Source organism: Ambystoma mexicanum, chromosome 8 (genome assembly GCF_040938575.1).
Source record: "Ambystoma mexicanum isolate Mex_15411 chromosome 8, UKY_AmexF1_1, whole genome shotgun sequence".
Lineage (NCBI taxonomy): Eukaryota > Metazoa > Chordata > Amphibia > Caudata > Ambystomatidae > Ambystoma > Ambystoma mexicanum.
The window spans coordinates 1,481,811,058-1,481,831,906 of NC_090929.1; the positions used below are offsets into that span (position 1 = coordinate 1,481,811,058).

General features: G+C 45.9%; 1 protein-coding gene across 1 annotated transcript in view; it reads left to right on the top strand.

The window, feature by feature from the left end:
- The window catches only part of LOC138473127 (proton channel OTOP2-like), a 211,043-nt gene that overhangs the window by 85,592 nt on the left and 104,602 nt on the right, over window positions 1–20,849 (top strand). The gene's annotated exons all lie outside the window — the stretch shown is intronic.

Genomic DNA, 20,849 nt, shown 5'->3' on the forward strand with positions numbered 1-20,849 from the left:
AAGAAGGGAACTGATTATTTCCAAGGAGCGAACAGATGATCTCGCTAGACAATTGCTACAGTCACAAGCCGGACAGACCCCGTTACCCGCATCTGGGGGAAATCTTCCTTCTACATCCTCTATGAATCCAGTGCAGATCAACCTACCTGGGAATGTACCTCTGGCTCCGCCCGAACGATTTTCTGGTGACCCAAAGAGGTTTGAGTATTTATCAATCAGTGCCGGTTGCATTTCTTATGCCGGCCAGCAGCCTTTCCAACTGATCAAGCTAAAGTAGCTTTTGTGCTTTCGTACCTTAGTGGCAATGCGGCAGACTGGTCGATCCCTCTAGTAAATCAAGATGATCCGGTCCTCCATGATTTTCAAGCTTTTCAGCTCAGTATGGAAAAACTGTTCGCAAGACATTCACAGGGGCAGGCCTTGGACAATGAGCTTCTTTCGTTGCGACAAGGTAATCAAGACCTTTTGGCTTATATTGCGTCTTTCAACAGACTGATAGTGGAAACTCAATGGCCTGAGGACAAAAGGATTACGCTGTTTTATAGAGGTCTACGTGGAGAGCTCAAAGATGTGTTAGCCCAAGTAGTGAATCCCGCACAAGATTGTTCGGACTATATAGACTTAGTCGTTCAAATAGATCACAGACTGCAGAACAGGAAGGCCGATCGTTCCAAGTTTGATGCTCGAGTATTTTCCAAACCGCCAACTCCTTCCAAAGGAGTAGACTCCGGGGAACCCATGCAAATAGGGGGTCTGAAAGGTCCTCTAACACAAAAGGAGCGGGAAAGGAGAAAACAGTTGCAATTATGCCTCTATTGCGGAAACTCAGGGCACTTTCTTCGAGACTGTCCGGTGAAACCTGCCAAGAAGGCAGTAGGAGCTGCAGTTACCAAAGTTACAAACTCTGAGCAGGGAAACGACCTTGCCCGACAAGAATAGAGGTCCTCTTGCGGAGCGTGAAAACCAGTTCCGTGATCGATTACATGCAATTGAAGCTTACGTCGACAGCGGTGCCATCGGCAATTATGTGGATCATGAAATGGTTTTGAGGATGAATCTAACTCTTTGTCCCAAGGCTGTAAAGGACGTCATTACTACGGTGGATGGTACGGAGATAGCCTCTGGGCCAGTAACGCATACCACTCAAGAGGTGACGCTAGTAAGTCAAGATGGACACCATGAGAAGATCGTGTTCGATGTGATCAAGGCCCCTCAGTTTCAGATTATTCTAGGAATACCTTGGTTAGAGAAACACAATCCTCTGATCGATTGGCGAGCAAGAACGGTCCAGTTTCCAGAATGTGTCTCTACTTGTCACCCTCCACCTGGTGTTGCACTGGCAGCAATTTCTTCAGAGACTCCCCAGTTACCTCCCGAATACCTAGAATACCAAGATGTTTTCCGGAAGGATCAGCCTAACTCTCTACCTCCTCATAGGTCTTATGACTGCCAGATAGACCTGATACCTGGATCTACTCCTCCTTGTAGTAGACTTTATGCCCTCACCGAGCCTGAGAACCTTCACCTTCGACAATACCTGAATCAATACCTGGCAAATGGGTTTATTCGTCCTTCCAAGTCCCCTGCTTCTTCAGCTTTGTTCTTCGTTCCAAAAAAGGAAGGAGACCTTAGAACTTGTATAGATTATCGCTCCCTGAACCAGATCACCGTTAAGAATAGATATCCGTTACCTTTGATCCCTGAACTCCTGGACCAAGTCAGAAAAGCATGCATATATACAAAGCTGGATCTTAGAGGAGCTTACCACTTGGTACGAGTAAAAGAGGGCGATGAATGGAAGACGGCCTTCCGCACCAAGTATGGGCTATTTGAATATCAGGTCATGCCCTTCGGACTTTGCAATGCCCCGGCCGCCTTTCAATATTTTATGAACGATGTCCTCAGAGAGCTCATATATGTGTGTGTTGTTGTTTACATTGACGACATCCTCGTTTATTCTTCATTGGAATCTGAACATCGGAAACACGTGAAAATGGTCCTCGAAAGATTGCGTCAACACAAACTTTTCGCTAAGTTGGAAAAATGTGTTTTCAACGTGACTGAAGTTGAATTCTTGGGATTCATATTATCACCTGGCGGAGTGCGTATGGATTCAAAGAAGGTCGATGCAGTTCTCAAATGGCCATCACCATCCTCCGTAAAAGGTGTGCAAAGCATGTTAGGCTTCGCTAACTTTTACCGCAGGTTTATCCCCGAATTCTCTCGAATAGTCCAGCCCATCACTGCCTTGTTAAAGAAAAACAAACGTTTTGAATGGTCTACCGAGGCGGAACAAGCTTTCCAGGATTTGAAGACTAAATTTATCTCTGCACCAATCTTAAAACACCCTCGCCCCGAACTCCCCTACATCGTGGAAACTGATGCTTCAAGCCTTGCCATGGGGTCAGTTCTATCACAAAAGGACCCGGTAACCAATCAGTTGCATCCCGTGGCATTTTGGTCCCGCAAATTCTCGCCTCCTGAAATCAATTACACGATTACTGACAAGGAACTTCTGGCTATCAAGTCTGCCTTTAAGGCTTGGCGGCATTATCTGCTGGGGGCCCGACACACCGTTACTGTGATTACGGATCACCGAAACCTGCAATATTTGAAAACCGCAAAGGCCCAATCCTCTAGACAACTCCGTTGGGCATTATTCTTTGCCGAGTTTGACTTCATAATTACCTATCGACCTGGTACAAAGAACGGTAAAGCTGATGCCCTTTCTCGGATGGGAGTGGAAGAACACTTGATCAACCCTAAACCTGTACCAATCATTCCCGAACAAAGAATTCTGGGTGTAATCGCCACAGAATCCATAGAGGAAGTTAAGGATAAAGCCAGGCAACTTGTAACTCCAGCAGACATACAGAATTGGCATCTGCAGGGAAAGGACTTTGCAGTAAAGGACAACTTATTGTATTTCCAAGAACGATTATACCTACCCAGCACAGATTTACAGAAAAAAGTAATCTCTTGTTATCACGATTCTTTAATGGAAGGACATCCCGGTATGGCCAAGACCTCAGAAAAGATCAAGCGCTACTTCTGGTGGCCGTCTTGGAAAAAAGATATCAGAGACTTTATAATGTCCTGTGGAGTATGCGCCCAAAACAAGAGTCAAAAGGAAAGACCAGCAGGCCTCTTACGCCCTATTGACATCCCACCTCGCCCTTGGCATACGCTTTCTATGGACTTCATCACCGATCTACCTCCATGCTCCGGATACAATACGATTCTAGTAATCGTGGACTTATTCTCCAAGATGGCGCATTTCATTCCGCTCAAAGGCTTGCCAACAGCAGCAACTCTGGCCCGAGAATTTCTCGAAAACATCGTCCGACTGCACGGTTTTCCTTCGGTTCTAATTTCGGATCGAGGTAGTCAATTTATTTCTCATTTTTGGCGAAGTTGCTGTCGGTCGGCTCAAATTGATGTGAGACTATCGACCAGTCACCACCCTCAGACCGACGGACAAACCGAGAGGACCAATCAAACTCTGGAACAGTATTTACGCTGCATGTTGCAACAAACTGAAAAAACTTGGAAAGACATCCTTTGGATAGCCGAATATGCCTACAATAACTCTGTCCATTCGGGAACTGGGAAAACCCCGTTTTTTCTTTTGTACGGCAGTCACCCTCGAACCTCGGAGTTGGATCCCCTCCAAGATCTTGAAACACCAGCAGTAGACTACCTGCATTCTACAATCACCCAAGCCTTTAAGGAAGCTGTTTCTCACCTTCAAAGGGCTAAAGAACAATACAAGAAAGGAGCAGATCAACATCGGAAGGAAGCCCCTCAATATCAAGTAGGGGATCAAGTCTGGTTATCCACCAAATATCTACCTCTAAAAGGGCCACGCACATTCAACCCAGGATACCTTGGTCCCTATTCCATCACTACCATAGTAAACCCAGTAGCAGTCAAGTTGGACTTGCCCCCGCACATGAAGATACATCCGGTCTTCCACGTCTCTCTATTAAAACCCGTGCAACCTCAAACCCGACTAACTAAATCTCCAAAACCTATCCTAGTTGATGGAGAACTCGAGTTTGAAGTCAAAAGCATTCTGGACTCCAAGATCTCCAAATCTAAACTATTTTACCTAATTGACTGGAAAGGCTACGGCCCCCAAGAGAGATCCTGGGAACCTGCTGAATATGTCCACGCTCCTCGCCTAATCAAAAGATTTCACCGAACATTTCCTGACAAGCCAAAACCCCCGGAGAAGCCCGGTTTGGGAGGGGCCTTGAGGGGGGGTACTGTCATGATCTCTGCTTCCAAAAGGTCAGGGTTTTCCCAACTCCCTTGGAAGCAGATCCATAACCCAGGTTCCGAGTGCCAACCAGTCCCAATTGGGACCTTTTGGACCCAGTCCTGGCGCCAGTGGCACCAGGCTCATAAATATGCCCAGTCCCAGCGCTGGAAGCGCCGGGCTCATAATGCTTGGGTGGATTTACCTGCAGCAGACCATGCTGCTTACTTGCCTGCCAGTTGAGCCTCTGACCTCTTCTGTTTGGAACTACTTTTCCTGTTGGGTGGGGCAGGAGCCACTCCCTAGATTCAGAACACTGGAACTCTTCTGGAAAGCAGGAACTCTTTTCTTACCTAGGCGTGGCTGTGGAAGGAGACACCTAAGCACTACAGGAGGCTATTTAAACCACACCCGATGGATGAATCTTGCTTTGCGTTATTCTGCATCCTCTGCAGCAGAACGCTCATCGTGTCTTCTGCATCTGATCCTGGGCCTAAGGAAAAAGGCTTACCATCCTGAATCCAGTCTTCAGCAACACCTATAAAGACAAGAAAGAACAGGTTAGCATTACGGTCTTCAGTGACAGCTCTTCACTTACCTGGTCCATCGGCTGTCACCAACGCCTCGCGCTGCATTCCGGCATCTGAAAGACAAAGGCTTACCTACTCTTTGTGCGCTCCGGAGGTCTTCACACTGCATTCCGGCATCTGAAAGACAAAAGCTTACCAACTCTTTGCACGCTCCGGAGGCCTTCGGCGCTGCATCCCGCATCTGAAAGACAAAACAAGGTGCGTTTAAAGACATTGGGGAACTTTAATACTTACGTGCCATTACTCCTTTCCACATCTAACCCAGTGGGTATTCCGGCACCCTGCAGCCGCTCCGAACTTGTACCTGCAAAATAAAAAGACAGTTAGAGCGCATCGTGAAGCAGGCAACAAGCGCTTACTTACGTGCTTCCAGGCGCTTCTATTAATCACACGGGCTCCATCTTCAACTCACTTCAGCCCGTCATCATTACTAAAGACTTTAAAGACATTAGAATTACTCGAAACTTACCGTTCGTGCAGTAAACGACAGACAGCAGTCCTCTGAAGTCAAGAGGCCTGCTCCCCTTATCCAGTGAAGAAACTGGTTACAGCACCCTGCCCCGAGGCAGATGGAGAGCACGGCGTTCACTTACCTAAGACATCTTACCCTTCGAGTCAGACATACAGTGCACAGAGGTCCAGCCCAAAGAGCCAGCCGTGTGTTACACATCACCTTTGAAGATACGGTATTCGCCCAGTCAAGACCGGCGCCTCTACGGGAATCAGGTGAGCGTTACAGGAACACAGCCCAATACTACGAATACAAATCAATCAAACTGCTGCTGAATTTTTGATAGATACGGGGGCAACCGTGAACGTAATCAGTGAGGAAGTTTACGAAAGCATACCAAACGTCCCTCGCCTACAACCAGCAAGAGCTCTCATCTATCCATACGGCTCAAAAACACCCCAGGCATGCAAGGGATTCTTCATGGCATCATGCCGATACAAGGAACACGAGAAAAGCAGCCCCATGCATGTACTAGAGGCTGCCACCGAGAGCGGGTGCATACTAAGCTATCAAGCAGCCATAGAGATGGGACTCATTCACATACTATACCGCCTCATGGTGCATAAATACTTAGACCCGACAGCAAGCATTGACCAAGTTTTCCCATCATTATTCAAAGGCCTTGGAAAACTGAAAAACAGACAGATCGAACTCCACATCAACGCCAGCGTCCCACCAGTGGCACAACACTACAGGGGCATCCCCATAAACATTCAAAAGCAAGTTGAGAATGAACTGACCAAATTGCTCAAGGCAGATATCATTGAGCCAGCAGAAGGCCCCACACCATGGGTCTCACCTATAGTACCGGTGCCCAAAAGAGACTCCCCCGATACCGGATATGTGTAGACATGAGGAGACCAAACAAAGCCATCCTGAGAGAACGACATCAAGCCCCACGAATAACGGACATGGTGCATCTACTAAATGGAGCGACAGTATTCTCCAAATTGGACCTAAACAAAGGCTAACACCAGCTGGAACTCTGCAAGAGCTTGCGCTACATAACGACTTTTGCCACCCACCTAGGTTTATTCCGTTACAAACAGCTCAGTTTTGGGGTATCCTCCGCGGTGGAAATATTCCAAGCAGAAATACACAATGTCATCAAACATGTACCCAAATGCTTGAACTATAGCGACGACATCTTGGTCTTCAACCAGACTCAAGAGCAACACGATGACACACTAATGAGAGTATGCATGGCCCTAGAAGAAGCCCGCCTCACTTTAAACAAGGAGAAGTGCGAGTTTCGCAAAAGGACACTCCGATTCTTTGGGCACATATTCTCAGAAAAGGGCATGACACCAGATCCGGAGAAAGTTAGCGCACTCCGAAAAGCTGAGCAACCCACCACCACCTCAGACCTCAGATCCTTCCTAGGACTTGCAAGCTATTGCACGAGGTACATACGAGACTTCACTCATCATTGACGCCAGTCCCGTCGGCCTAGGTGCCATTCTCACGCAACTTGACGACAGAGAAGGAAGTGGGAAGCACATAGTATCCTACGTCAGTCGAAGCCTCTCCAAAACTGAGCAAGCCTACTCTCAGGCAGAGAAGGAAGGACGAGCGGTCGTCTGGGCCTGCAAGCACTTTCACCTCTTCCTGTACGGAAAGCCTTTTGTAGTAGTAACAGACCACCAGGCACTCATATTCATCTATGGCAATCCCCAGGCGAAGATGCCACCAAGAATAGCCAGGTGGGCCTGCGGTTACAGGACTATCAGTTTACCATCACACACAGGCCGGGGAAAGAACAGAACCCTGCGGATTTTCTCTCCCGTCATCCAAGAGAAAAGTGCGGACCAGAACCGTCCATAGCTGATCAATACATAAGGTACGTCATCCACAGCAGCACACCACAAGGGCTTGACATGGAGCGGATAGCACGTAATCGAATACTGACCAAGGAATTCAAGTAATACTAAGATGCCTAGAAACAGGGCGGTGGAAGCATGCAAAGCAGATCCTTGAAACAATGAATGGTGACACGAGACAAGACGTCACGTGCCTCCTAGCCGTAAAAGAAGAACTTGCGAAGTCGGAGGAAGGACTACTGTTACAAGGAACCAAGCTCGTAATCCCGCAAAGCTTGCGACAGAAAGTGCTAGAACTAGCACACGAAGGACACAAGGGTATTGTATCCACAAAAAGGATGCTAAGACAGAGACTATGGTTCCCCCATCTAGACACCTCAGTAGAAGAACTACTGCAGAACTGCCCAACGTGTGCACTCGTGAAGCCACATTCATCACCTGAACCCCTAAGCATGACAGCGCTGCCCGAAGGTACATGGGAGAAATAGCCATCAACCATTTTGGGCCCATGGAAGGGGGTGAATACATACTGGTAGCTGTGGACGAATATTCAAGATACCCCGACTTGCAAATAGTTCCATCCACCTCCGCACATCACACCATCCCAGCCCTTGATCGGATGTTTGCAACCTACGGAAAACCCAAGATAGTCAAGTCTGACAACGGACCTCCATTCACTGGACAAGATTTCCAAAGATTCACCGAATATATGGGTTTTCGTCACAGAAAAGTGACACCCTTATAGCCACAGGCAAACAGAACAGTAGAACGCTTCATGAGTAACATCAAACGCACGACACAAATCGCGCGCCTCACCGGAGAACATGTCGAGAAGCTACTATACCAACTCATGCGAGACTACAGAAACACCCCACACAGCACCACTGGGAAGTCACCATCCGAGGTGATGTTTGGGCGAACCATCAGAACGCGGCTGCCACATGTGGCCGGTGAGGAAGATCAGTATGAGAACGACACTGAAATGAGAGAAAGACACGCTCATGAAAGAGAACATGAAGAGAGCTGCCGATGCAACTCGCAGAGCCAAGAGAAGTGACCTGGCACCAGGGGACCTGGTAGTGGTCTGACAACCTCAACAACACAAAAACTTAGCTCCATTTAATGAAGAACCACTCATCATCATCAAGAAAAAGGGATCACTCATCACCGCAGAAGGAGACAGCAGGGTCATAACAAGAAACTCATCTCACTTCAGAAGGATGCCTGATACCACAGGTTCAGGCAACACAAACATGAATGACACGTCATCACAATGGGACACTCCCTATGAAGGAGACAGCGAAGCCTCCGAAGGCAACACAGCGCCAGAAGCACAAACAGACCTATCGGCGAAAGTGGATTGTCGACCACAGAGAACAAGAAAGAAACCACATCGCCTCATTGAAGAAATGAACTGAATACACAACTAAATGTTTAGTAAGGGGAGGGTGTGGTGTCGCCAGTGTTTATGTGTTCCGAGGACGGGTCCTCTGTTTATCACCATTAATCAGTGGGCAGCGACCCACGTGTAGGAAGGGGCGGAGCTACCCCCAGAAAGTCAGTTCGAGGCTGACGGTTATGAAGTAAAGAAGTGTTGCACCCCAGCTCCTGTGTCGGTGTATCCTTGTATGAATGAGGGTAGCTGACTAGCAGCGTGAGGAGGTCCACTTGCGAGATACTACAGACATGGTGGGCACTGGCACAATGTATGTTAAGTCTGGCAGGACACTTCACTGCACAAACTGGAAGGGAAGAAAGATGCATTTATGAGATGTTATTTGCTTTGTTGGAGTTAAGTCAAAACAGATGCCAAGTCTGTTGTTTACTTCCATCAGTAAGTGAATGCATTACAATAGAATAGACTTTTGTAGCAAGCAACTCAACTTTGGCTGCAAGACAGAGGTTGCTACCCGCATCAGTGAGGGGTGCACTATTGCCATCAGGATCCAGTCTGTTTCAAACAGAGGCATCACAGCCTGGTAAACAGAGCCCCCTCCCACCATGCAGGAATATTCAACCGCTCACACTCACACAGACACAGTATGCTCCGTTTAGGAAGCAGCACAGGTTGTCCCCAGGGCCACCAGTAATAAGCAGACAGGTATCTATCGCTGGTAAACAGTGAGCTACTTAAAGGCAGTAATGCCACACACCACCACAACCATATAGGAATTTCCATTTCTGCGTATAGGCATGCAGCCAACAGTTTGGGCTTTTGTTATTACGCATGGGAAATGCATTTGCAAGGCACTACCGTAGTTGTAAGTGGCCATAAATAGTGACAGCTGCAAAATGTTGTAAGTATCTGGGCATATAATAGCATTGCCTGGCAAATGCCTCATACTTTACTTTTCCAATGCTTGTTTTTAACAGGACTTCAGTGAAGTATATGCATAGTGCTGTAGGGGTGATTTACTGGGGGTCGGCAGGGCCGTCCGAGGACCTCCAGGGTTGGGGAGACCCCAACTCCTCCCACGTCCCAAAGGAGTATGAGGCACATACAAGAGCAAAGAGTTACTGCTGTTTATTGCACAAAACAGACAGGGACAGATTCTCGGAGCATAGGTACCCAAGGAACATCTCAGCAGTGATGGGCTGTAAGTGATTTCAATCTTGCACAATCCCAAGTCTCGCCCAGCATGTAGTGCGCAAATGAAACGCTTATTTATTTTTATCTATAAGTTCAATATTCTGAACGATATACCCCTCATATCACACCCTTCTCCTGAGACCCCCCCAGTCACACTGAACCAGGAATCAGGCTAGTTTGCAAAGGTAAATATTTATTTATGGATCTAGAATTTAAATCACAATATATTTTAATAGGTAACAACAATCCCCAATGGGGTGACAGAACACTGAATAATATATTTAATGCACTAGGAATCAAGTAATGAGCACAAAAACAAATGCAGCACAGAAAAGAATACTTTTGTGTTGGTTTGGAACAGATAGCACTATGGTTAGAGGTTCCCCCTGAAACACCCTTCAACCAACCAATAGGCAATTAAATAGATGTGAGGAGAGAGCAGGTATTCAGGAATAACACAAATCAAACAGAATATCACTCCCACCTTCCCCCTTCAAATACAAGAGAAAAACGAAATTACTTTTCAACTGTCAGCACGGCTTTGAAATTGTCTTTGAAACTGACTGAGCAAAAACACCAAATGTGGTCAAAAATGCTTAAATTATGATACATTTCTATGGGAGCCACTTTGAACAGATACAAGCAATCACAAGCAATGATTTAGTCAAAAGAAAACATTTGAAATCTCAAAGTCAAAGTAGGAAATAAATTAAATCTAATTCACACGTGTAAAGAATTTTCAGAATGTCAAATCACGGCAAACTTTTAGAGGTTTTAGTAAGAGATGTTTTTGCAAAATAGGCGCGAGAATGGAAAACAGAAATTCGGGTTTAAAACTGACAGATAGGTTTTCTTATACTATGTTAACGACTACAAAAAGGAGAATGCCACCAGGAATCAGTCATTCATGGCTGCTCATAACCATTCATGTGTGATACTCTAGTTTCCGTTTGGTTTGGGGATTACATTTCTTAATCAAATCAATAAGAAGTTAGGGTTTAGTAACACAGATGAGAGAAAGTTCAGCGTAAGGATAGTTCTATCAATACTATAGTTCTGAATTAAAAGTAACACATTTTCCAAATTGTCTGCAAATTTCCACAAATGTGTGTGTTTAACATAGGGCTATGTGTGTAAATTTTCACAATTCTAACATGAACACAGTTCATATAAAACCACAAATTGCCATTCCTGTCCAGAATATGTTACACAGTTCTACCGCCTCTTGAAACGTGCAGCCAAAAATGTGACTAAAAACTTTTTTATATTTTTCACCACTTTGAATAACAAGTTATGAGTCTCTAAAATGTGTTCATTGTTCATTCTTAACAGCAAATGGTCCGCCCCTTTGTCTCTCCCTGGAGTCCAGGAGTAGCCCGCTCCTTTGGGGAATTCCTTCCAGGAGCAGTTTATGACCCTTTGACATATCCGTTTCCTGGGCTGGAAGATCTGCCATTGTTCATTCTCTTTCTGTAGACAAAAGTCGGGTCTAACCCACAATTATGATCTATCAGTGAGTTTCTGCTGAGATGATTTCCCTCCCCTTGGGAGAAACCTGTTTTTCCACTTCGTGCAGCTCAGCCAGGCTAATTTATTCTTAATTTTCTTAATGTCCAACAGAAACCAAACTTGTTGCATCAAACATAAATACATTACTTTCTTAGCTTTACATCTGTGGGATCAAAAACACACCTGAGATCTGTATTCCTTTTAGCAACAATCCTTTTATGTTTGCTAATCCGGCAGAATTTTAGTTTAGATACTTTGAAGTTTCATCAGAAGCTCATCTGACAGCTGTCATTCACAGGTAGCCCAGTGTACTGCACAAAGATTTTGACAGGAGCTGTCAGTTTACAGACAATCCAGCTTGTTTAAGGGAATGTTTTGCTCTTTACACTTTATTTCTTTGTATATTCGCCATGCTTCATTAGATTACATGAATTTTAGCAGCAAGCAAGATTTTGAATGTTGAGAAGTGTTGTGTATAGGCATTTTTTTGTTTTTAGCCACAAAGCATAGGTCATTTATAGGCACATTTCAGAGTTTCATTTGCAAAGCGCTGCTTCTCTCTCTGGACAATGTTTGCTGGTCATGGAGCCCACTGGCACATTTTCTGCAGTGTGTGCTCTATCCCACCACATATGCACCATGGGTGGCAGGTTGCGCATCCATCTTTTTGTGCGTTTAATCATGCAGTTTTGGAGGTTTTTGGCACACACAAGAGTTTTGCCGTGATTTTTGCTGTTTCTTGCACCAGAGTGATGCCCCATAAAATATAGGAGTGCGTCAATACATCCCACAGGGCTCGCATGACCTTTTTCTAACCGGATGATGCAACTACGTGCGTCACCTGGGAAAACTAGCCCCTAAACCTAACGCTATCTCGGGTTGGCTCCCCAAGTGGTAGGGTCCGTATAGACCCGTATAGAAGGAAATGCTATTGGTAGAGAAGGGGTCAGTGGTACGCTTGGGTCGTCCCTAAGAATTGCTACATGAAAATAGTTACATGGGGAAAGTAAGTGATTGGTTGAATTATAGTGTCATCAGTGGTTAGCCCCTCGTATTCTGATTGGTTCATCCGCGAGCCACCAAGCCTGGGACCATCGCTGTTCCCATCTCGCGATGTACCTGGTGTTGGCAACAATGTATGACTATGGCCCTCATTACAACACTGGCGCTAAACCATGGCGCTATTAGCTATTGGTTGGTGCCGGTGTTGTAACGAGACCGCCATGGTGAAATGGGGAAATACCGCCCCATTCCAAGGTTGGCGGGGCAGTATTTCCCCATTTCCCCATTGCCCTTCCCCATTCCCATTTTTGCCCCATAGGGCTCAATGGGAATGGGGAAGGCGGCAATTACGGTACCGTAATTGCCTGCGAGGTCCCTTTACGGGTCCCTACTTTAACAACTGGTCCAGACCAGCCATTCAGGTCAGGTCCCGCAAAGGGACCTCGTAGTAAGGCGCTAAGTGGTTAACGGCGCTGCAGCTTTTTATGGCACTGTTAACCACTTAGCGCCAGGGTCGTAATGAGGCCCTATGTGTCAGTGGCGGACAATGGACAGGTCAAACTACTGGCTGTTGAGTGTCCCTTTCCCATCGCTGCCGGTGACCAACTTGTAACTTCGTTGTTGCAGTCTTGGTCCCAGACGTGAGACCCCAGAGCTTCTCTGGTCCTTGGAGCTTGGCATCGTATCAGGTCGGCCTGGTCACGTGTTGAGAGACCGTGGCTGAAGCAGAATTATGGGGATTTGATTTGTATTTGTGCTCCGAGGAGTGTTTAGCAGTGGCAGGTGTTACCTTGGCGCTGGGAGCGCGGCGTGTAGATTGCAACTTCGTGGCCTTGGCTGTGGGGCTCCCATTAGGGTTTGTTCTGCATGATCAGCACCTTGCAGCTCTGTCTGAGCTGCTCCGGGCCTGGGGACTCTGGTCTGCGGCCTACCTTTGCCTAGTCTATGGGTGGCGGCATAAAGTCCATAACACTGGGGTCGCGAGGGGCGACTTGGGTCCTTATACATTAGTCCATCTACAGGGTGACATCTTCATGGTTTTAGTAGCAGAGAAGCGTCTGCAAGCATATACACGAGCTCTTCTGGCATCTTGCATTTCTGCTGTGCAGTAGTTAGCCTATGTGAAAATAACAACGATGCATGTCTGTGAGTGGTCCTCTACTTCATAGCACTGAGTATGTTCTTCATGTGGGCTGCTGTGTGTCTGATCCAGGTGCTTGGTGGCACGTGTGTTCTTGTCCATTGGCCATTGGCCATCTCGTCATGTCATCTCTATAGATGGCGATATTGGTGGGTGACGTCTAATCGAATTGGTACATACGGTCGATCTCAGCTCCACCATGAGGTCCCACCATGTGCTTTGGATGACGCGCAGCTGGCCTGGGTGTGCAGAGCATGGCCACGGTGGATCTTGACATCCGGGCCAGCAGTCAGAGGGCTGAACTCATCCCGCGGTGGGTGCTTAGGTCGTGACGTCATAGGCCATGGTCTGGACGGGAATCGGGGGAAGGGATCGTCCCATTTTCCCTCTTCACTGCTTATAAATCGAGTGGCTGAAGGGAGACCTGGTTGAGACATTTCTTATTACAGTAGCACATTTACAACTCCAATCAAGTCATTGGGCCTCATTACAACTATGCCAGTCTGGAAAAAAGGATGCTGGTAGCTTACCGGCACCATTGTTTCCGGACTGGCATATTACAGGTCTGCCTGCCGGAGCAGCCGTGCCCGGCAGGTCTGACCCTACCGGGCACAGAAGCAACTTTAAGCAGGGTGTCACGGAAGCCCTGGCACTGTTAACAACGGGGCCGGGGCTTCCGTGTTCCTCAGTCTCATAGAGTACTATGGGAATTGGGAATTACAATTTAATGGTGCCTGACTTTCCTGACCCCCAGGGTTATAATCGGCAAGTCAGGCGCCAGTAAATATATACGGGTCTAACGGAAACCGGTCGGTAGTTCCGCATGGTTACCGCCAGACCCGTAATGAGGCCCATTAACTCTCAGAATACTGCATTGAAAAAAACTGGCAGGCACTTGGAGCATAACCTTTGATTGTAAGACTTGATAAAGCCAGTTCAATGTGATCCCAGAAGGATTTGTTTTGGGTGGGCAGGGGCAGCAAGTGGGTGGGATTAGTCATAAGGATTATCATGGCCATGGGCAGTCAATGGTTGGCTACTGGGTAAATACCCAAACAACACCTACAAGCTTTGTGTTCCTCCTCAAATGCCATTTCTCCCTACTTGTTCTCGAATGTAATAGTTTTGGCGTATAGGTCGTGCCTTAGCGCCACCTAATAGTCAAAGCTAAAAAGGATAGTCTGGAGAGTTGGCTAGAGCTTTGACAGTGTTTTTTGATTCACTGGAAACCTTTCAGTCATCAGTCTTCAGTCCTGTACTGAATTATGAAAGACATGCCAAACTTCACTCTGTGTGTAAAGCAGACAACTCAAATACTCCTGAACGCCAAGTCTCCTTGATTGTCTTAAAACCTCCCTGATCCAGACATTATACACACCTTGCTCTGACTACAGCACCCAAACCACCTCGATAATTCAGCAATTGGTAGGGAGCTGCTGACGTTCTGTTAATAAGCAAATCTCTTTCTACGAGGCAGCTATTTCACTATTCGGTTCATGGGGACATCCAAACTAGTATGCTCATTGCCACCCTTTTGAATTTTCACTGAGAGCATTTGTTGCTTTATCCGTCTGCCAAAGAGAAATGGGGATACTTTAACCAAAAGGATTGTAAGATTTACAAAAAGAAAAAATGCAAACTGACATTGATCCTTTGTAGCTGCAAAATATTTACATATAGTCAGCAATATCGGCACAGGGTGTTTTCACAGATGCCACGCCACCTGCTATGTTGTACACATATCTGTACATCTGTACATTTGCTTTCTTTTCAGCGAGTGCTTTACATGTGGCACCCAAGATCTCTCAACACATATATAAGATTTTACGGTTCCATGTAATAATGTCCCCTCAAAAATATCGCCATGCAAAACAATCTCTGCATTTGGGGACATTATTGCATGGAACATATGGGGGGGTCACCCCCGCAACTCCCAAACCCTTTTTTATTTTTCATGGGGATGAAACCCCTGTTGCCCCTGACCCTATATATATTGTCACCTATATAATGTTGCCACACCTTTTCCTGGCAACATTATTTACGGCAACCATATATATATAGGGATATTATTGCTTGATACCGATTTTACATCTCGCCTGTCTCTTCATTGAGCACTTATCTTCTTGCGATTGTGGGGGTTCTAGTTAAATAGGTTTATTGTTCCCTCAGTTTGCAAATAAATCTGCAGTCCTTGACCCTCTAAAACATTGTAATTGTGGCAGCTGAGCAGACCCGTCACACAGATTATCGTGCGAGTCACTGGATACATTAGGGCAACCTAAAGAGATTAATTGCAATACATTCTTTGCTAGCTCCTATGGATATATAAGAATGCACAAGAGGGAATTGCAAGTTAGACAATTGTATCTCCATCCAGTGTAACGCTGGGTCAGAGTGTTCAGACAAATATGCCAGCTGTGTATTCTATATACTACCAAGGGTGCTGCAGGAAAGTTCAGTAAATATGCCAGCAGGTGTGTCAGTATATTCTCTATAGTTTTTTTAAAATCTTGTTGTGTTTCCTGATGCGCCACAGGGAGAACCATCCCACTTCGAGGTGCTAAGAGCAAAAAAGTGATTGCTTGTGGGGGAGTGGGGGCGAGGTGGAAACATTGAGAAGACTCCATGTTCGTTGAAAGGGTTGGGAGCATGTGTTTATAGCATACATACATATAATGAGGAGGATTTTACGAGAGTAAATGCTAACGTGTTGTAAACCCAGCACTCCCACACAGACCTATAAAAAGTATTATTTATTGTTCGGTTTATGAAAAAACAGTGTTGCCAGGCGTGGAGGATGACACCACGTGCACTTACCCTTGGAGGTACACTGCTGTGCTTGACCCACACTTGTGGATTGCCGCACCATTCTTCCCCAGCACAGTGGCATGCCATGCAGGAATGTGGCATGTTAGCTGAAATGGGCTAAACCACTAACTGCTGACAGACAGTCACCAGCTCTGGTAGATGGCATAGATAAGATGCACAACAAAAGTACCAGAAAGTCTGTAAAAAATGTGAAAAACACTGCCATGGCTTGTTTTTCAACTCTCTTTTGCATGGCCTGTTTTCTCAAGTCCCTGCATACAAAGCGCTGGAGGGTAAAGAGGCAAGACTGGATAAAGGTGATCATAATCACATGCTGCACGTCACTATCAATGGATGCAGTTTCTTGATGCTTGCAAGTTGAATTGAAGGTTTATGGTAGAAGTAAGGTCTAACATTTTTGAAAGAACAGGAACACTTTTGGGATTAAGACATGCATATTTTCCATTAATTGGGGCCTTTTGCCAACTGTACCTTGCCCCTGGGAGCAGGTGAATTAAGCCCATTGCTTATTGGCATGGGTTTCAAAGCCAGCTGGCCCGCCTCATGGAGTATTGGGTGTTTTGACGTCCTTGCGGAAATTATACAGTAATGCGTGCTTAGTTAAATATTAAAGTAGTTGATGCTCACCTGTTGATGAACCTACCAACATGGATCCAGCTAAGAATGCGGGTGTAAAACCTAAAGTAATAGTGCTATGAGGTGCCATGGCAATTTCTTTTGGCTGCATTAAAGGTGGGAAAAATCTTAAAGTCCTACCTGCATCATCCAGCAGAAAATGTCAGTCGTAAAATTCTGAAAATCTGCCTTTTGCAGCATGCTGCCGCTAGGGATGTTTTTTGCGATGTGTTATTATTTACTATTTCAATCTACATCTTTTTTTAACAAATTAATTCGGTTTGAAACTGTGCCAACAAAATGGCTCTGTGTCACAGTGACCTTCATGAATCCGCTTGTGGGCAGTCATTTCAAAATCTAATGCATTCTGGCGGAAGTAGTCTTGGAATGTAATGTCGGATTACAAGGCTGAAACAGAAGGCCTGGAACCCTGGCATCTCAGTGAAGTGGGAAAAGGGTGACCGGGTGGGATTTCAGAGTCCGACTCTGTTCATAGGGTAGTCAGACCTCCTTGCAGAAAATGTACACTCATCCTTGTTTGACAAATGGTCGTTTAAAGGGCAGCATCATACATGTATTTGGCCCCTGGAGATTTCTTCTGTCTGCCCACGTATCAAACTTCTGGATAGGCTACTAGTAGCTGTCCCTAAATGCGCTGCAGTGTGTGACAATCGGAGCAATGACGAAACAGCTGAAGAAACACAGGGCCTCCAAACCTACAAAGTGGGCCCTTGCCTTCTCTATGGCCAGACCGACTGTGCCTGATCAGCACACTGGGAGGCATAATTGGTTGTGTTGGGTTTTAAACTGCACAGGCTTGGGAAACTGTGATTCCTCTCTAACAGTAACAACAAAGCATGCTCTTATCAGACCACCTCAAGCGTCAAGCCGCACTCTCCCTGAATCGTCAAACACTTCCAGGAAATTGCATCAGTCACAGCTGCCTTTCCATGATGCACACAAGCCCTGAACAAATGGCAAGCCCTTGTTCGCAAACTTTGAGTTGTGCCCCACTTTCTGCCATACTCGTTGTTCTTTCCGCATCACTTAATTAACTAAATCTGAAGGTACTGATTCACTTGGCAGTGCAAGTGCGTAGCAGCGAACTGTTTCATGGTGAACATCTCTACTGATAACATGCCATGTCCCTGCATTGATTTCCTTCCTAGTCGCTCACACAATATTTCTGGTGGCTGGTTCAGAGTGAGGAATTACACAAGTCGGTGCACCATCCCTCATAGCCTTCCCTATCTTCCCCTTTCACATTCCTCCCTCCTCTCTCACTGACTCAGGCTGGAGGCAGATCACCAACCACAGTACAAACACACTTCACTTTCGGCATTCTGACTCCCATCCCACCCACTGTGGACCCATCAGCCCCTTCAATGCTTAATTACTTACTTTGCTTACTGGCTTGGCACGCTGGCCCACACGCACACATTCTGTGTTCACAGACCGTCTCCTTGGGCTGGGCCAGGCAGTTAGAATTGCCTCGTCCTTGTCTGTGCCTGGTGCCTAAGCCTGCTCACACTCACAGTGCTCCCTCAACACTTCTTCCAGCTTCCTCTAAATCTGAGTCCCCAGCATGTGCTGTGGTGTGTTGGTCACACCACCAGTACACTAATGGCATTGACGATGTGTCATGCTGCATGATTGGCTACTGACTGGAGTAACAGCCAGTCACACGCAGGTCCAGGACCCTCGAGGCTCAGGAACCAGACATGCGGCAGCAGCCCCATGGCAGCCCCTCCCCCAGCCCCTGGCAGGCCTGCAAAAGTGAACATGTGCATCAAGGCACAAGCTCAGCCTCAGGCAGCTCATGACCCACCCACCCCCCACCATTTGTTCTTAATGATATGATAAGACACAGAGAGAGTGTGGCCCAAGGAATGCTGTCTTCTGGCTGGTGGCGTCATGCTGGCGGATGGCTGGTTGTGCCTGCCTGGGCCACCCAATAGCACAGCCTCATGATTTTGTGTTGCATTCATCAAAGCAAAGTGAACACTTAGGAATTAAGTGTTACTTTCTTTGATGAATGTAAGCGCGACATGATGAATCCATCCATGTGTCAGAGCAGGCAACAGGCAACGTGAGTGACTGACTTCTTATTAAGTCAAAACCTTACCTATGGATATTAATGACATGCAAACAGGCACCATGCTGGCTCATAAAACTAGCCCAAGGCCATTCACAACATCATTTTCATTCTGCTGGTGGCAGAACGTCCAATAAGCCAGTCCACCCCTGAGCCTTAGATGCAGAATCGATGTGCGTGTTCGGTTAGTCTGAGCAGCTGCAACTGCACACTGAAAATAACTGTACACAAAATAGGCAAGGAAATGAAGCTACTGGGGAAGCAAATAGACGCCTTTCTGAGAATATGCAATAGTTTACTTATTTGTAGCATGTCTCTGTGATCCTTGCAATGAACACATTAGAGAAAGAGCAGCAAAAAAACAATTACATTCATTACAAAATCCAGAAATAACAGCCAAGAATGGTGGGAAAAACTGCTGAACTTCAATATAGCATCATGAGACCTCATTGAAAAAGGGAGGAATTAACTCTCTGTAGCATCAATGGGTCATTGCAGTGTTCAGTTGGAGGAGCAAGATGGGCGCATTGGTCTTCCCATTTGAATCAGAAAAGAATTTAGCCCAACATTGATTCCAGTGAAATTGTTCTGCATATAAGGTCTGATCATACTTTGCTTGGACACTTATGCAGAAATATTAATGGTGGCAATTACCACCGTCTGTGTGATCGCCGAAAATGCACACAATTACAGCTTTACCATTGCACCAGTCATAACAGAAGTTCAGTTGTTGGAATATGACCGGTATCATTCAAGAAATACCACTTGCTGCTTTTTACTTTATATAACATAAGGACTGCACAGTTGTTGTTCATACCACTACAGTGCATGTTCTTTAAATACACAAAAGGTCCATTCTGACACTTGTATGCATTGCATAGAAACGACGGCGAGAGGGTTTGTCACATTTCAAAAGAAATGTCCACTGTATTAAAGGGAAGCAATTGTGACTCTCTACTATACAGTAAAACCACTTCAAAAAACTTCAGGGACGATTTAAAAATGTTTAACTCCACCTCTCTGGGGGAGGTACAATTCTGCAGGTGTTCAAGGTGAAAATCAACGCTGTCAATGGATTTTATTCCTCTGGAATACCTCGGAAGGTATATTCTTTCCCATGGTAGGTAACATATTTATACTGCCACAGCAGACCTGGTGATACATAAAATTGCCAGACTGATCAGCATCAGTGCAGGGATTCAGTAGCAACTTAGAAGATTCATTTAGGGAAATTGAATAATGAATCCAGGATTTCCTCATGAAAGTGTGCAATACAGAGTACTGCATTTGACAATGACCAGGGAAGTGTGATATTTGAGCACCTACCAGTAACAATGAACGGGGATCCTATTAGGTGAAATTCCCAACGTGTAAGCAGCTCTGTCAATCACTTACTGATTGGTTTCATATGGTTAATTAGTAATTGGTAATTAGCAAAAGAAGAAAATGACTTTGAAAACATGGTGCTAATTTACAAAGATTTGCACTGGAGTAAAGCAGGAACCTCACGAATATCTCAGGATTGCGACTGCTCCCCTGTACCTGATTCACAAAGTCTGAAGCTGGAGTCAATCTGGGGATGCTTGGAGCATCTGATCTGTGGGATGTCCTGGAGCAAGTCTTTGTGAATCACTTTTGCATGGGAGAATTGCTGAGATGCTGTGGGCATTTCCACATATGCTCCAATTGTAGACTCTATGAGTCAGGTATGAGGTAGCACCCACGTATATGCAATGTTTATGGTATCTACTCGTCTTTGCGAATCAGTCCCACTGGTGTCTATAGATAGATTGTGTATTGTCTGTACTTGCCTTAAAAGTTAAGGGCAATCTGAGAATAAAACAAACAAAAAACACCATGCTGAATATCACCTTATGGTTCATTTT